Source organism: Eubalaena glacialis, chromosome 16 (assembly GCF_028564815.1).
Source record: "Eubalaena glacialis isolate mEubGla1 chromosome 16, mEubGla1.1.hap2.+ XY, whole genome shotgun sequence".
Taxonomy (NCBI): Eukaryota; Metazoa; Chordata; class Mammalia; order Artiodactyla; family Balaenidae; genus Eubalaena; species Eubalaena glacialis.
This window is the reverse complement of record NC_083731.1, coordinates 88,140,855-88,159,506: the sequence shown is the minus strand read 5'-3', so window position 1 is coordinate 88,159,506 and position 18,652 is coordinate 88,140,855. Positions and strand designations below refer to the sequence as shown.

The window sequence follows — 18,652 nt, the reverse complement described above, 5'->3', positions numbered from 1 at the left end:
ACCAGGAAAACCCTATGCCTTAGCATCATGTGAGCGAACCGCTCCAGGCTTTAAAAAAGGAAACAAATCGTAGTACAGCTGCCCTTCAAAGCAGCGGGAGGGCGCGCAGCCCCCTTGGTGCCGCGGCCAGAGTTTCTGCAAACCCCGCGGGGGCCGCCCAGCGGCTCAGGCCCCGGCCCTGCTCGGTGTCCGGAGCCGCAGAGGCTCGCGGGGGACAGGCCGGGGGACACACCGGAGCCCGCGAAGGGCCGGGTCCCCAGCAGGGCCGCCCCGGCGCGCGCGGAAAGGGCGGCGCCAGTTCTGGTACCTCGTGGGACGAGGGCCGAGGCGGGGACACCGGAGCTCCGAGCCGCACTGCGTGACGCGACGCCGCTGCACCGGGAACGGCTGGAAGGCGCCCCCGCGGCGGCAGAGGAGACGGGCCGGGACCCAGCGACCCGCGGGGACGTGACTCGGGGTTGGCACGTGGACGCGCGCGCCGGGCGGGCGGGGGGGCGGGACGCCGCGGGGGCCCCGCGCGCCCCGCCGAGGTCTGCGGCCCCCGCCCGCCCGGCGCCGGGTCCCGGGCGCCCCGAGCCCGCGCGGGGATGTGGGCCCCCCCGCCCGGGAGCGCAGTCGCCGCGGCGGCCGCCGAGGACGCAGGACGGAGCCGCGGCCCGCGCTGTCCGGGGAGAAGACGGCGGCCCTTCCGCCTGGGACGACGGGACCTGCGGCACCGGCCCGCGCGCCCGGACCGCGGGGAGCAGCGCAGGTAAGGAGCGCAGCCGCGGGCCACCGCTTCGCCGTCAGCTGCCCGGTTTCCAGCCCCTGAGCTGGCCCGCGCGTGCTCAGGCGCCCCCTGCCCGGCCCCGCACCTGCTCCTTCCGCCGCTGCGGCCCGCGGGTCCGGGGGAAGCCACGCAGTGTAGTTGGGACCGTCCGCCTGCCTTTGCCCCAAAGAGTTTTGCCGGCCGAGCCGCCCTCGGACTGGACTTAACTTCGGGGGAGTGACTCGTGTTCCGTGAATTGGTTTTGCGCATCGCGTCGCCCTGGGTTACTGACCGGCCCGCCCCCGGAGTTAGGCGCGAGCGCACTTGGGGGCTGACCTGGGCTTCCCGGGGCGGGGCGGGGCGGGGCGGGGCGGGGGGTGGAGACAGAGAGCCCTGAAGTCACGTGTCTCACACCCGCTTCCCTGGGGGGGTCCCTCCGGCCTCAGCCACTACCCACCGAGTACCCATGGTTGGTAGGTACATATTTGCGTGTTATCGCTTGGTTAAATCGGGATTAATTAGAAAGTTGATAGGAGCCATCGCTGGATAGTTGACTGGGAGAGTCACGTACGGTTTTTCTGGGAAACAGCTGCTCATCCAGTGATACCTACTGTCGTAGGAGTAGATGTTATAGAGATGGCACTCTGTGTAGATGCGTGGTATTGTTGTACTAGTGCAGCTGGGTGTCCCTTAAAGCGGGTAAATCTGTGTAAAGCAAGGGAATTGTATTTTTTTAAATAACCCTTTTTCTATGGCTCTTCTTGTGCTTTTCTTCCTTGAATATGAGCAGGTTATTTAAAAACTATGAAAAATAGATTTTACAGTATTTTTCAAATATTTACTTAAGCTGATCTCTTGGTTCTTGGTGATGGACTATTTTACTGGAAGGTTCGGTGTGTCTGGTATTAAAACTTCGTCTGGAGAAAATGTGATCCGAACAAAATGATTGCAAAGTGGCCTCCAGTCTACGTGTGTAAAACATCCTACAGTGAACTTTTGAGGTTGTAGAACAATCATGTTTTCAATTATTTTACTTTCTCTGAATCCTATGTTCTTTCCATTTTCAGTGTTTGTTAGAGCTGAATCAGACATTAAACGCAATATTTAGTAGATATTGCACATAAATCATTAACACGGATAGTACACTTACACTTCAGGCTTAGAAACATAAGAAGGTGCCCTGCATAACAATTGTAATCTATGAATAATGTTTCTTTAATCTCAGAAAAAATGTAGTGATGAATAATCCATTGAACAAATTAAATTCGTTAGGACTACATAGCAGACTATAAAAGGAATAAACAAACTCACATTTAACCAATAATTTGTTTGCTTTTTTAAACTATGAAAACACCTCTCTCAGAGATAATGAGGATAATACTCATTTCATTTTTAAAGAGACATTTTATTCCTGTGGCTAGATCATATTTTAAATATATTATATTAAAAAAATATATGTACTATTACATTTTAATCGGCACCATTTCATTTTCTTGGTTCTGTTTTTTTTTTTTAAATAAACCTGTAGATTACTTAAGAGTTTTGTTTTGTTTTTAATTTTATTTATTTATTTTTGGCTGCGTTGGGTCTTCGTTGCGGTGGCTTCTTTTGTTGCAGAACATGGGCTTTAGGCGCGTGGGCTTCAGTAGTTGCAGCATGCCGGCTCTGTAGTTGTGGCTCGAGGGCTCCAGAGCACAGGCTCAGTAGTTGTGGCGCACGGGCTTAGTTGCTCCGCGGCATGCGGGATCTTCCTGGACCAGGGATCGAACCCGTGTCCCCTGCATTGGCAGGCAGATTCTTAACCACTGTGCCACCAGGGAAGTCCTGATTTATTTATTTATTTATTTATTTATTTTTTTTTAATTTATCAGACCCTCGTTTAGTCTTTACTACTTAAGATTGTGCCCTGCAAGAGCTCCTATCTTACTGTGGATAACATCTGCAAGTATCTACAGACATAGTTACAGTTAAGCAAAAAAAGGTAATTGTATTTCTTTCTCCAGAATTGTATTGTTAGAAAGTGATTTATGTGGGAATGATCATTGTAGTATAACAACCCAAACATTTAATTTTCTAGACTTAGGAAATGGTGCTTTGTGATTTTTTTTTAAATGCCCATTTTATTGTCTTCTTAGTTAAATTTATACGAAGTAAACACAACTGGTTATGTGCTCTCAGTGATACAAATACAGTGTTCTCTGTATAGACAGCCCTCCTTTGAAGTATATTTGCATATAAATTTCTGAACATGACACCTTCCAAATTAGGAAACAAAATAACTACATATAACACCTTGTCTTTTTAGCATATCATTTTGTTATATGTGAGGGAGATATTTGTACTGGAATAGGAGGCCGCAGGAAAAGGAGATAGTAAAGAGATGCTTCCTAAGTATTTTAAGGTCATGGACCCCTTTGAAAGTCTGGTGATAGTTATAGATGTACTATCCAGAAAAATGCCTGGACATGGATACCTACTTTGGATTTGATTTCAAGAGGTTAACAGCTCTCTAAGCCCAGCCTTGGATTCCGACCAAGATCACTTAAATTAGATTTTTAGCATGTCAGTAGGCTTGGTTGCTGCACATACAAAACCCTAAGTCATTCCATTATATCAAAACATAACTGCATTAATAATTACCTTAATAATAAAACAATGAAAACTTAATTGGAAAAGTAACATGAACCAGGTATTAATTTATAAAAATGTGCTTATTATTTTTGTCTAATGTTTGTTGCTAAACCCTTTTTTTCAAAAATAAGGTCTCTGAATGAGAAAAGGAAGAATTTTTAAATATGAAAAACTCAACTAAACTCGTATTGCATTGAAGACAAAGACCTAAGGAGCAAACAGATATGAAAAAGCTAGGGCTGTATACAAGTTATATTTTTACAAACAATGCCTATATGAATCGTGGAGCTATTTAGGTGCAATTCTGTGGGTTGTGTTATAACTCAGGTTCCTGACCAATGGCCCCTCTTGGTAGACACGGTCTACCAATGGCCCCTCCTCTGTATCCTTCTCCTTTAAGATTCATGACTCAGTCTGTTTGTTTATAAGCTCTTAATTCAGAATGAATTAAGGGAAATATCCAATAAATTATTCTCCAGAGAATCTCCTTCTCAGATGTACCCCTAATAGCTTGCTCCTTTACCTCTGTCTTCTGGCATTTGCCTTAACAAGAAAAGGGCTGTGTCCATGCCATCGATTGAGCTCCCGCTTTAACCCAGGCACTTTAGGAATTACATTTCATCCCATCTTCACAAGCACCCTGTGATTAGGGCCCCCCTTTACACAGAAGGAAACTGGGCCACAGAGGCTGTCATTGACCCAGGTGGCTGCTGGGCAGAGCGGGGTAATAACAGAGACCTGACCCCAAACCCGTGGTTCCCACTGCAGCACAGTGCCCAGGAAAACCTTCCCACGAGCCCTGCATTTCACTCTTCTTATGCATGCAAAACAACTCAAACAGCCAGCCCGTATGACTAGGGCTAGTAATTCCTTGAATCAAGGGAAAAGAAGACCAACGTTTAAGGTTAAAGTGACGTCATATAAAAAATAAGCACCACTAACCTTCATGCCCTTAAACCTCACAGAATTTGTCTTTGGAAACTCTGTAGACGCCTCCTTTAGGTCTTCCTCCTCTCATTAAGTGTATTTCTTTGACTTTATAGTAAGTCAGGTAAATATAGGAGATTGATGGAATAATATCTTATTAACACAGTATTCTATTAGCAAGTATCGAGGTGAGTTGAGTATAGTGGAAGGGTGGTTTAGCCCATTGTACTTGCTTTTTATGAAAGATTTTAATTTTATTAACATTTATCCTAATCTGCCTGGGACAGTTCTGTCATCCTTTACACAGGATCATGTTTTACTACCCCGTTTTTGCCTGTCTTCCTTTTTTCCTTTCCTGTCCTTTCTTGATGGGTCCTAGACCAGTTTTTCTGTACATTTCATGGGGGGATTTAGAGCACATATTTGTTGTAAATTTGGTCAAACTCACACCCACACACGGTGCAGGCTCGTGGTTGGTACAGGCCCTGACTTTGCTGTCTTTCCGTCCACAGCCTTGAGGAGGGAGGGGCCTCTCCTTGTATTTCCTTCCATGACAGGAGCTCTGGCCTTGCTCTGCCCAGAGGCCAGCTATCCCTGTTGGGCACAAAGATTCAGACTGGGCCTCTGGGCCCAAGAGTGGGTCTCATCACCTGCTGCCTCCGCGCCTGGGAAGCTTCACCTCCCACTGTCTCTGGCTGTGACTTCCGTCCATATTTCTAGCCCTTGAGAATTTTCCACTCTTTCCTATAAGTCTGACTGTATATACTTTTTAATTAATTAATTAAATCATTTTTTAAAAATTGAAGTATAGTTAATTTATAATGTTGTGTTAGTCTCAGGTGTACAGCAAAATGATTCAGTTATACATTTTATATATATATATATATATATTCTTTTTCAGAGTCTTTTTCAGTATCATTTATTACAAGACATTGAGTAGAGTTACCTGTGCTGTACCGTAGGTCCTTGTTGGTTACCTATTTTATGTATAGTAGTGTGTATCTGTTAATCCCAAACTCCTAATTTATCCCTCCCCCCAACCTTTCCCCTTTGGTAACCATAAGTTTTTTTTCTATGTCTGTGGGTCTATTTCTGTTTTGTAAATAAGTTTATTTGTATCATATTTTTAGATTCCACACGTAAGTGATATCATATGATATTTGTCTTTCTCTTTCTAACTTGCTTCACTTAGTATGATCGTCTCTAGGTCCATCCCTTTTGCTGCAAATGGCATTATTTCATTCTTTTTTATGACTGAGTACAGTTGATTTTAGTTTTTAGAAGGTGGAGGGGATGTAAGAATGTAATATAATTATCAGATTCACTTCTTGAATTGACAATGCTAATTAGACACAGTAAATTTATTTTTAAAGTAGTAAAACCAAAGTAAAACATGACCCACAATACAGTTTATTTCCAGTGGGTTGTATCAGGAGGTAGAAAACTTTTTCTGTAAGGAGGCATGTAATAAATACTTTAGGCTTTGTGGGCATAAGGTCCCTGTCACAACTAACTACTCAGTTCTGCAGCGTTGGCCACCATGGGGATCCCTAAAAGAATAAGCATGGCTGTGACCTGGTCTCGCTCTACCTACAAGGACAGGTGGCAGGCCTTATTTGACACACAGGCCATTGTTTACCAAACCCTGACCCATACTAATGAAAGCAGTCAATTATTAAGAAATATGTTTAGTTGTGAAATATTTTTCAACATAGACTGGAATATATGTCAACATTCTTTTTTGAGAAATCACCTCATACAAAATACTGCTTAGTCATCCTCGAAAGATTTGGCAAAGAAGGAATTAGTCCCTTTTATCTTGACTTTGCTTTCTCTTCTCACCTCTTGCTTCAGAGAATGAGATAATACACAACCCCTGTGCCCCCCTGCAAAAAAAAAAAAAAAAATGTTGCTTTCCTCTCTGGAGCTAAAAATTCAAACTGAGTAAATTAATGTTTGTAAACTATGCCCAGGTTGTAAAAAATTAGTACAAATAAGCGTTTCTCTTTTTTCGAAAAATAATACTGTAGTAGCTGCATCACTGAGAATATACTGTACATGTTGCATTACATTAAGAATCATCCCTGAGTTCCATCACTCTGCAAAACTGTTGCAACAATGAACAGCATAGAAAACTATATGAGTGACCCATACTTTAAAGGGGAGATTGCATTGTACCTATCAGTAAACCATGATCATGTGCATAGTTTTGATTTTATATTTTTATTACTTCATACAATAATCAAATGAGGTGAGCCAGACGAGTAATTGTTCTTTAAGAAAATAAGCAGGAAATAAGAATTGGAAATAAGAAAAAAAAAAAACCCTAAAAAATATTTTATAAAGTTTGCCTTTTTGGCATTTGTAAGATTTTATAATTTCATTAGACTAAATGTTCTTAGTTTCATACTGGAAAGGATTCCAGATTTTTCTATGTTGCTTAATTTAAAAATATTAGCTACATATTGAAAAGTGATGTTATCCTTTATTTGCTACACCTTAAACAGTTGGGAGATATCTTCCAACTTACAGATTTGGGTTATTTGTAGATTTTTTTTTCAAATAAAATAGATGCCCAGGGTGATGAAAGGGAAGGTATCTGTATATACTTTCGTTAAGAATATTTTCCTGCAAATAAACTAAATGAACTACTTTTATTAGATTTAGAAAGTAAATGCAAGGCCTGCAGGTGTGCTTCACTAGGAGTAGGACAGGAGAAGACAGCGGAACCCAGAGATCCCACATGTAGCCTATTTGTTCCAAAGGCAGATGACTTCAGTGTTGTGGTGCTGACGTGCCTCTGGTTTCACACATGAGGGTTATTTCTGTGTGTAAGTTAGAGAAGCAAGAGTGTCCCGTAAAACCTGAGCAGTGTGCTGGCTGGGATGTGACGCAAGAGGAACTCGCATTCTCTGCTGGTGGGAGTGCAGAATGGTGCGGCCACTTTGGAAGACACTCTGGCAGTTTCTACAAAATCAAACACGCTCTTAGCATATGATCCAGCAATTGTGTTCCTTGGTATTTACCCAAAGGAGTTGAAAACCTATGTCTACACAAAAATCTGCACCCAGGTGTTTATAGCAGCCTTATTCATAATTGTCAGAATTTGTTGACAACCAAGATGTCTTTCCATAAACGAATGGATAAACAAACTGGTACATCCAGACAATGGAATGTTATTCAGTGATAAAAAGAAGTGAGCTATCAAGCCACGAACAGACATGGAAGAACTTAAATGCATATTACTAAGTGAAAGAAGAAATCTGAAAGAGCTACATACTGTATGATTAAAACAATATGACTTTCTGGAAGAGTCAAAACTATGGAGACAATGAAAAAAGAGCAGAGGTTGCCAGATGCAGGGAAGCGGTGTGAAAGAGATGAACAGACAGCACAGAGGATTATAGGGCAGGTAAAAAAATATTCTCTATGAATCAATACAGGAGGAAAGCTGGAAAATTCACAAATGTGTAGAAGTTAAACAAAACACTCCTGAACAACCAATGGGTCAAAGAAGAAATCAAAAGGGAAATGAAAAAATACCTTGAGGCAAATGAAAATGACAACACAACATAAAATCTTTGGGGTGCTGCAAAAGCCATGCTAAGAGGAAAGTGGAGAGCAAAAGTGCCTACATTAAGAAAAAAGAAAGATCTCAAATAAATAACTTCATTTTATACCTCAAGGAACTAGAAAAGGAGATCGAAGTTAGCAGAAGGAAAGAAATAACAAATGTCAGAGCAGAACTAAATGAAATAGAAACTAAAAAGACCATAGAAAAGATCAATGAAACTAGGAGCTGGTTTTTTGAAAAGTAATTAAAATGTACAAACCTTTAGTTAGACTAAGAGAAAAAGAGAGGACTCACATAAACAAAATCAGAAGTTAAAAGGAAGTCATTACAAACAATAGAACAGAAATACAAAAGATCGTAAGAGACTACTATGAACAATTACATTCCAACAAATTGGATAACCTGGAAGAAATGGATATAGTCCCAGGAAAAATACAGCCTACCAGGACCAAATCAGTAAGAAATAGAAAATCTGAAGAGCCCAATAACAAGTAGGGAGATTGAATCAAAATAAAAAATCTCCCAACAAAGAAAAGCCAGAGACCAGATCTGGCTTCACAGGTAAATTCTACCAAACGTTTAAAGAATTAATGCAATTTCTTCTCAAACTCTTCCAGAAGAGTAAAAAATGCGAACACTGTTTTTTTGCATTTTTATATCTTGAATCCACCTGGTCAAATTGTAGGAGATACAGGAGATGATCATTTCAGAATGGAATGTGAATGTGGTCCGTTTGATCATGTAAAAGTAGTCAGGGGAAATGTTGACGTCCTCGGTTGGAGGGCAGAAGGGTGGAGAGATGCTCTGTCATTAGGGACCAAGAAACAAATGCTTACATAGACTGGAATTTCAGACGTGACCACGGGTAAAACAACATGGAGAAAAGGAGAGGAAGGCTACTGGGTGATAACGTACATGAACTCAACCCACAGGGTGAGTCTGGAGTTAGTAAATCGAGCTATAGCAATATAAAGTTATTTGAAGGTCAGAGGTAAGTATGGGGAAGAAGATGTAAGTAGTGACCTCAGACCAGTGGATGTGGAGATGGCGGGGAGAAGCGGGAGACGTCGGGGTTTATCACAAGCCCTTCTGATGGATTTCCTCTCCAGCGTGTGGCGGTTCTGCCTTGGAAATTACTCAGTGGGTTTCCTGTCATTCTGATGGACACACGCTACACTTCCATTCTCTGCCCAAAAACGCTATACGTACTGGAGCTGCAGGATCTGTTCCCTATAATTATGCAAAGTTATATGTTCATGGAATAATACTTTTTAATGATTATGACTCACTTCAGGCATTACCATCAGATAACTTTTGAAATTTCAGGTCATGCTCCATTTTCTCCTCTGAAATCTAAAAGTTTTCTATTCCTTTTAGTCTTTCCTTTTCTTATCTCTTATTTCTCCAGATGGTTTTATCCCCTCTGTCTTCCCTGAAAACACTGAATTAGCCCTTTATACTAAATATTGACTTCTAAATTCCCCCAGAGTACCATGAAAAACATAAAATACCTACATTCAGTAGTCTAGTAATCAGTTTCATTCTTTATTGATATGGCAACTCTGAAGGGAATATGAATTATCTTTGTTAAAATGCATACACTTGGATCATCCCTATTTAAAAATAATCAGAGAAGCTGGATGAGAATCATCCAGGTACTTACATTAATTACATTCCAGATGAAAACTAAGTTATCAGTTGTGTATGGAATCATTTGATCACTTCATTTTGCTTACTTGAAAAGTCTGTGGCCACCTATTTTGAAGACGTATAGCTTCAATTGAAAGTGCAAATAATTCACATGGTATTTTTTAAAGGTTTAAAGTTTATCACTTACAAAAGAATTTAATTTGATTTCACATTTCATTTGCCCCGAAAGCCATCCCTTATTGCTGTTATACTGACCTCTTCTGGATAATTCTTGTAATGTCATCCTGATTGTGTATGTTAGCTCTATTTTTTTTTAATGTTACTGTGCACTATAGAATTGATATCATAAAAAACGGAGTCTGGTGTAACTACAAAGTTCAACTAATTGAGGGCTGACTCTAGGCGGGTGCTGAGCGGGGAGTTCATGGTCCAGTAGAGAGAACAGGTCTATAAACCAATGATGGCAATGTAAATACAAACAATTATAATACATTTAAAAATCCATATACAAGGCTGGCTCTGAAAAGGTAAAAGATGAGAAAAAGATGAGAGGTGACTCTAATCCGAGGTACAGCTGGGCAGCCGACAGCACTGTGACTCCTGTGGTTTCTTACGGAGCCCAGAGGAAGGGGACAGGTGAGATGGGCAGGGCTCCACCGTAAAGGTGCGTGTGCCTGTCCAGAACCAGGTACCGTATCCTGACGGCTTGCTGAAGGGCTTGAAGCAGGGCGGTGATAAGGACAGAATTACCTGTCCTCAGCGTTTCTCTGGCAGCCCCAGGGTATAAGGTGAGCACAGCGGTGCCTAGAAGCAGGGAAGCAGGTCGGCTACACACAGACCAGGTCCCGCAGACAGGGGGGCACTGACGGGTGGAGAGGGAGGCAAGGCAGCAGGCACTGGGGAGCTTAGGGACCGACAGGCTGGTTAGCGTGGGGGATTCCCAGATCTGTCGCCCCTGATTTTTGTGGAGGATGGACGAAAGAGCGGGTCTGGGGAGACGACAAAGTGTGGTCTGGTTTGGGGAGATTTTGCCATATAGGCGCTCACAGCTGCAGTTAGCGTATAAAGCCACAGGGACGGTTTAAAATGGGACTACTGTGTATTCATCAACTTCAGCTGGGCCCGGAACGTGGTCTAATAGGTCTCACTAGTAACTTTCCTGCCAACTCTTCAAGGCAACTACGCCAGACTTCTCTGTTCTTTCCAAACCTTGAATTAGCTCATCTGAAAGTCACTTCTCTCCACGTCCTTAGCAGCTCTGACCTTGAACAAACTATTTTACATCTAGTGGAGGGTTAGACTAGTTTTCTTTAAGGCCCCTCATAGCTTTAAGATGTTATGATTCTGTTGAAAACAGATGAGACGTGTATGTGAGTTACAAACCCGAACTAGACCTACAGTGGAAACTTTGAAGATCTCGTTTCAATAATCTCAACTCTGCTAAAAAATCAAAAGATTTTTTTTTCTCGAAGTCATCCTCCAGCAGGACCAAAAGTAGAAGTCAGTAGTGTTAAATGAATCTGTGAATGTGAATGGAGATCCAACATACAACTTGACTGATGGCCTTACAAAGCAGCCCCCAATGCTGAAAAGTTCATTGCTATAAACCAGTTAACTGATGGTTGAAAGTTCCCTCAGTAAGTAACATTTCAGTGTGACATTTCAACCAGAATATTGAGTTAGGAGTTTCAAATTTTGACTTTTCAGACACACAGTAATACAGAAGTACATCTCATAACATCACTGTTAAATATAGTAGGTATTTTTGTTGAGAATTGGTAGTTGTGCCATGGTTTTATGTCTAAACGAATTGCGATGATAAGAAAAATAGTGATGTGCAAAGAATTCATGGAAGATTTTTAAATGTCTTATAAATAAATGTACGATTAGTTGAAGCTGTATCAGCTTTTCATTTAAGACCTGCAGCTGTTGGTGTTAAGACGCATCAAATTTCAAAAGAAGTTACAGCGTAAATGAATAGAATAAGAGAAAAGGTCTCCTGAGAAGAAAATTAAAATTAACTATATGGATTATCATTACATTGCTTCTCATAATCAAGGTTTAGTGCTAAAATGTGAATTTCAAATGTATAATTTAGTCAGTTTTAATTCTGACTCTAAAAATAATGCAAAATAAAAGATTAAGGTTATTTGAAATTTTGATATTTGTTCTGTGTTCTTTACACCTTATAAAAATTGAATGATCTACTTATCGTTCTTTTTAAATAAAGGTAAGACAACATAACATCACCTTGTTACATTCACATAATTTGTTAAACAAAATATAAATTCAGTTTACTTAGAAAACAACTGTGATAATTTTAACATGTAGAGTTTACCTTCTGTTTATTATGATGATCATTATTTAAGGTTTTCTCAAGTGTTAAAGTTTTTTCACTTAAAAAGAAGCCTAAGGAAAGTGATTTTTAAAGAGTGACTATTAACATGAGAATATGCAGTTTACTTGGAGGAGAACAGTATACATTTAATACCAATAAAGTTACAAGTTCTAAACGTTGCCTGTGAATTTGAAGTGATTTTTTTAATGAGATTTTTGTCAACATTAGATTCTACTGGAAACTTGTCCCAGAAGTTTTTGCTGTTCATTTAAGGTAAAGTTCATTTTAGAAAGTTACAGTTACGTAAGACGGTCCTGATTCAGGGTTTAGCTGGTGGTTTCGTAGGAATTGTTTTCCTCTTGGCACACTTAGTGCTGTGTTCTGGAATTGGTGCCCAAACAATTTTAAGTGTGGTATATGAGTGGTTTGTGTCACTAAGTAAAATTAGATGCGCCTGCTGCTAACAACCGGGGATGAAACCTGAGACGAGGCCAGGCCGGGAGCCTTTGCTTCCAGGCTGGCTGGTGAACTTGAACCGTCCCCTCTCAGCGAGTCGTGGGCCAGCCTGAAACGCTCCGTCTCAGAAGGATCTGGAGCGGTGCAGTTAATTCAGTGTGCTTTTCACAACATCTAAGGTAAGTAATCGGTTTTTACTTGGATCTTATGTAATTATAATGTTCAATTTAAAAACCAAATAGGTATGAGGCTTCTTGATTATTTTTTACCTTCATAGGTATCATAATGGAAAATGAATTTTAAATGTTGAATACATTTAGCTCAAAATGATTATGTATTAAGTATCAACAAACTGTAGTTAACGTCTCATTTCAAGTTTCTTTCAAGTTATTACGACTACTAGTATGCTACCTGTTTTTAGCATGATTATGTCCTTCTAATAGTTTTAATTTGTATCGATAGAATACCACGATAGCATTTCTGTATTATCGGGCATTCAATCGTTATACTGTAATTAATCTAGACAAAGGATAATCTTTAAGATCACCTACTGCTAATTCTACTCTTAAACTTTTGTGGCAGAATTACGTTTGATTTACATTTTGCCCATAGTTTTGTTACAGACATTTAAAAACAGGGTAAAATTCATGAGAACAGAAGTCCAGGTAGTTTGATACATTGAGAATAAGCAAAATAAGAGCAAAATGCCAAGTTTGGCTGCCCAGCCCTTCTTGGATGAAAAAGGGAAGAATGTATCTCTCCCTAAATCTGGAATAAATAACGTGTTGCTCAAAATATGTATGAAAAAGTAAAAAGAAGTAGAATCAAGGTAAACTGTGCTATGCTTCGGCTTGTTTAAAGTGTCTGTTGTTTCTGGTGGATCCTAAGTTAATTAGGGCCCTTAGAAGACAAGTTTGTAAAGAAAGTCATCAAGAAAGATAACGGGGAAAAAAATAGCTCAACTGGCTGGAAGATTTGTCAGCAGGATGGAGTAACTCACTAGGTACGAAATGAACTACAAAACATACTGTGTTTATTTTTTGCTTATTTTCTTGGAAACATTTTGGATCCACAGAGCCACTTACCGCCTTATGGTTCAAGTTGGTGTTAGTCTTAGAGGTTCTAGAATTTATCTGAGGTTTCTTTCCAAGCCAAAGGAAAAATAGTATTTCAATATATTTAAATATCAAATTCCAAAGACTAACAAATCCAAGTTTCCCGAACATGCTGGCTAAGCTTGCAGCTAAAATGCTGCAAATCAAATTGTTCCATAATGTCCTTTAAAAAAATATACACTCTAGTCACTAAACTAGATTGCTATTATATTGAAGATGAAACTCAAAGAATAATTGTAAATTATGAATGGGTGCCCATTTGGTTTAGTTTTGCACATTTTGCTGGACCTGGGTAGGGTCTTCTCCGTGGCTTCCTCTCAAGCGAGCCCAACCCTGCTCACCCACCATGAATGTGGTTTCCCGATGGGGAACCCTCAGGACCTGCCTGCCGCTTCTTTCTGTCCTTCCCGCCTCCTTCTCCTCCCAGCCTCAAAAGCATCCAGTGTTGTTCTTCTCTGGACCCACTTCGGGACCAGATCTTTCTCTGGTGTTCTCATGAGCTTTGTAGAATCCCTCACCCACTGTCCTTGCCATTCCAGACTCCAAGCTCGTCTCCTATTTCACATGTTATTGTGCCTTGGGGAATTTTATGGGAAAATAGATGCAGGAGTGTTTAGCGATCTGTGGATTTGCAAGGGTCTTGAGACATCTCCCCAAGCCCCTCACAGCGCCCGAGTCCACTTGACTTTGGTCCAGCTGGTGTGCTGTGCACGCTGGTGAAGGAGATGGGCTTCCCAAGGGCTGCATGTGCCCAAGGCATCTGTGCTTTGTCCTGAAGCCACTGGGATAGAATTAGTCTTGGGGAAGGTCACTCTGGTTGCCATGGAGACTGGATAAGGGACGTGGAGGGAGGAGAGAGGAGCTGTAAAACATTGACAGATGGCCTCAGCTGAGGTCTGGAAAACAGACCCCAAGGGAGAACCAACAGGAAGAAGTCGTTGCCATGGAGACCATACCTAAAACCCAGCCTCACCTTTGTGACTATTTTAACTCTATTTTAAACATTCTCAGTGAGTTTTACATGTGAAACATCTCTGAAAAAGCACACTGTCAAGAAGCCTGATAGGTCACTTGAGTTGATCAATTGACCAACTGATTGTTGATCGGTGGACGGAATTGATCATCATATGACCTAGCTAAGAAGGCATGACTTTGGAACTCAGTCTGGTTTATATGATAACTAAAGGGAAATACCTAAGATAGTATGGTTGAAAAGCAAAGGTAGAAACAGTGCTTTTCTGATGCTAACCTTCCTCCCAAATCCAACTCATTTATCAAGGTAGAACTTTATGTGATCTTGAACCTTAAAATACACTGTTGAAATACAGAGTGCTTATGGATTAACATTCCAAGTAGAAAATGAAGTAGTATGATGGTCACTGAGATGTGAAATGCAGGAACTGTCAGCCTATAAACTATGACATATGCATCAATCACATCATTATGTCAATAAAAGGGCCAGGAAAATAACAATGTATAAATCTATTATTTTCCCCTTTTGTTCTATGGGTTCTGGTTATTTTCCTAGCAGTTTATGGAATTTCTGTTAAAGCTGGTATGAGACATATATGAAGTGTGGTAAAGATGGAATGATTTCGGTTTTCAATCATAACATTGGACCTAGACATGGGGACCTATTCCACAAATACATCGTAAATGAGAATATACTTCATTCTGCCTGCCTGTCTTTAACAAATACATATAATTGAGCCCCTACTCAGTTCCAGGCACTACTGTAGGTGCTGGTTATATTGTGGTGAACAAAACAGTGAACAAAACATCCTTATTTTGGCCTTATTTCTGCCAACTTCAACTTCTGGACCTTGATATTACCCTTTAGTCAAATACTATATAAGGACATGGTAAAAGCTTCAGATTTCTGAGTTTCTTTAATAAAACCAAGAATAAAACACTAAGAAAATATATTTGAATTGCCCATCTTTATAAACTTAACACTGCTTTAAAATAAGCCTCTATCTGAACTAAGCAAACATGCCTTTTAAAACCACAGTTTTATTAGCTAACATTTGTGTGACAGTGGGTATGAGTGGTTTTTTTTTCCTTTTGTTACTTTTTCATTTAAATAAAGGTTTCTTCCCTGTTCAGGACTGTTAGCTACTTAAAGGGCATTTCTTCTGTTGATTTGGTGTATTTTGTAAGGAACTTTTTAAAATGGCAGTTTGCCATTTTATTTTAAAAGTCAATTCTATTGTAAAGAAGAGAGAATGGTTTGATGACCTTTTAATCTGTGTGTGTGTGTATGCACGCATGTGTGTATTTATAGCAGGGGCATTAGTGATTGTGAGAATTGTACTGATTGTAACTCTGGATGAAGTGGATAACTACAGTTTGTGTACTTTGCTCTACTTAGTGACCATGATGAGCAATTTGACCAAAAGATGAAGCAGAACTATTTTTGAAATTATTTGGTCATCCTAAATGTAGTCATAAAGTTGGGGCAAGTATGGTGAATTTACTATTAACTTTACTATTATCACAGGAATATGTATATCCAAAGGTATATATATATATATTTTTTAATCTGAAAAAATACAGAAAAACGTTTGGGAAATGAAATTTTAAGTGAAAAAGGTAGAATATAGGGGGAAATGATTGTTAACAATTTTTAAATTTCTTTATCGTCTATTTTCTATGGGTATATATATATTTTCATAAGTATTTCAATAGTCTTTTTCATTCAACACTCTATCATTAGCATTTCTCTAGGATATTATATGCTTTTCAAGCAGTTAATTCTGAATTAATTACTCTAATAAATTATCATTTATTTACTTTCCAGTTATTCACCATTACACATAACGTAAAATAAATATCCTTAAACATGAACCTTCATTTTCATTCCTAATTGTTTCTTTGGAATAAGTTTCTAGAATTGAAATTACTATTTGTTTGAGGTTCTTGGTACACCATCCTTCGAGAGGGACGATGTTAATTTTCACTTTCAACAGCAGAGGAGTTCCATGCCCATTTTTCAAACACTTTGCCAATAATGGCTACTACCAGTTTTTAAATCTCCCTTAATCTTTGAAAACTGCTTATGGAACTTGTGTTTATTTGCATTTCATGGTGAAGCTGAACCTTTTGCTGTGTGTATTAATCATCTGTGTTTCTTTAATGTATGTGCATTGTTTTGTTCAAGTTTTATTGGATTATTTATATTTTTAAGGGTAATAACCTTGTCTTATCTTTAAGGCAAATATTTTCCCCATTTGTTATTTGCTGTTGAATTTTCCTTGTTGATGTACTTTTGTCACGTCTACCAGGGTGAGCTCCTCCCCACTGCTCTTTCTTTTCCTAAACGTTGGCACCAGTTGGGAATGCTGTGAGTTGTGATGCAGACAGTGAGGCAGGAAATACCTTGACAATTAGCTATTTAATGTGGGGATTAGCTATTTCTTGGAAGTTTAAACGAAAATGGAGGTAAATTCGTCCGATGATTCTCAGTGCCAGCCTGACCTAGTCAACTTTAACTTAATAAGCATGTATAAGAGACATGGAAGCAACCTAAATGTCCATCAGCAGATGAATGAATAAAGATGTGGTCTACATATGCAGTGAAATATTACTCAGCCATAAAAAAGAATGAAATAATGCCATTTTCAGCAACATGGATGGACCTAGAGATTATCACACTAAGTGAGGTAAGTCAGAAAGAGAAAGACAAATACCATACGATATCACTTATATGTGGAATCTAAAATATGATACAGATGAACTTATTTATAGAACAGACATAGACAATAACTTATGGTTACCAAAGGGGAAAGGCGGGGGGTGGGAGATAAATTAGGAGTTTGGGATTAAAATATACACTCTACTATATATCAAATAGATAAGCAACAAAGACCTACTGTGTAGCACAAACTATATATTCAATATCTTGTAATAAACTACAATGGAAAAGAATCTGAAAAGAATATACATAGTAAATATATATAAATTCAACTATACTTGTAAATCAACTACACTTCAGTTAAAAAAAAAGTATATGAAGAGCGACCCATAAATACTGGATGTCTCTCATTTCTCACTTTCGTTTACTTATCACTTCTGTGTATGGGCTTGTTCTCGACTCTGTGTGCTCTTTTCTTTGACTATTTGTCCTTTTGTCACTGTCTCATTTTTTCATTACCATAGCATAGAACTGTGCTTTACATCCAGCAAGGTAAGCCCCACTCTTCACACATTCATTTGTTCAGTGCATATTGGCTTGTTATGTGCACGTAACTCCTGCAGGTCATGGTATGTCGTCACATGGTTATGATTGACTTTGCATGTGAGTGGCCTTGTCATTCTGGTGGATGATGTAACATGATGGTACTAGTTATGTCATAAGAAATGATGCTACTTGAATATAGAGCCAGGTGACTATGAAAGACAATTTTTGAAAATGAAAAATAATTTTCCTGAAGTTTTCAAAGGGACATACGTGATGGATGCTATAAGAGGTTTGGTAATGCCCCAGTCAGCATGCCCTGTGGCCTGGCAGGACCTCACTCGGTGCTATAGAATTCCATCCCTGACACTCAGATGACTCTCCCTTGAAGAAGGGGGATGACCAGAGAAGCAGCACCTACGGGATCCCCTCCATCCCTGCCTGTGGTTCTCTTTGCTAAAATTAGCCAGTGAGCTTACGGCAGGAAAGCAGCCTCTGTCAGACGTATGTGTGGAAGTGAGCATAACCCCAGACCTCCTAACACTTCAGAGATTGATTTTTGTTTTATCCATTGCATTTCTAATTTTACTGAATTATGACGAGAGCAAAGAATTTGTATGAAATTTATCCTTTGGCATTTCTTCATTCTTCCTTGTAAATGTTTATCAGATTTCGCAAAGGTTACACCCATGGTTGAAAAAAGTAAGCATTTCCCAATTTCAGGGATGGCGCTCTACACACATCCACTTAAACACATTTTAATTGTATTGTCCAGGGTTTCTATAGAAATATGTTAAAGTCTTCCACTATGGTAATACCTCTCTCAGTTTTTTCTTAACGTTCTTCTTCAATTTTTATCACGTATATACAGATGAAGAGGTACAGAAACAGGTATAGGTGTATCAGGACATTGGAGAGATGCATACACGTCTAGCATTTTATAGGCTCCTGATGAATTTGCTTATTTTTATTTCCATAGTATTACAGCAATGCCCCATCGTCGTGTGCCCTATAATCATGGGAGTTCAGATACCGC

At 39.9% G+C, this 18,652-nt stretch overlaps 1 protein-coding gene across 2 annotated transcripts in view; it reads left to right on the top strand.

Annotated features, from left to right (window-relative positions):
• The first annotated feature begins 608 nt into the window (after window positions 1-608).
• The window catches only part of SGCG (sarcoglycan gamma), a 50,469-nt gene continuing 32,425 nt past the window's right edge, over window positions 609-18,652 (top strand). The window contains exon 1 of one of the 2 annotated variants that reach the window (XM_061170711.1): window positions 609-751. The gene's annotated coding sequence lies outside the window, so the exon portion shown is untranslated. Of the gene's footprint in view, window positions 752-1,201; window positions 1,222-18,652 lie in introns of those variants that run through there. The other variant, XM_061170712.1, reaches the window with a different exon arrangement.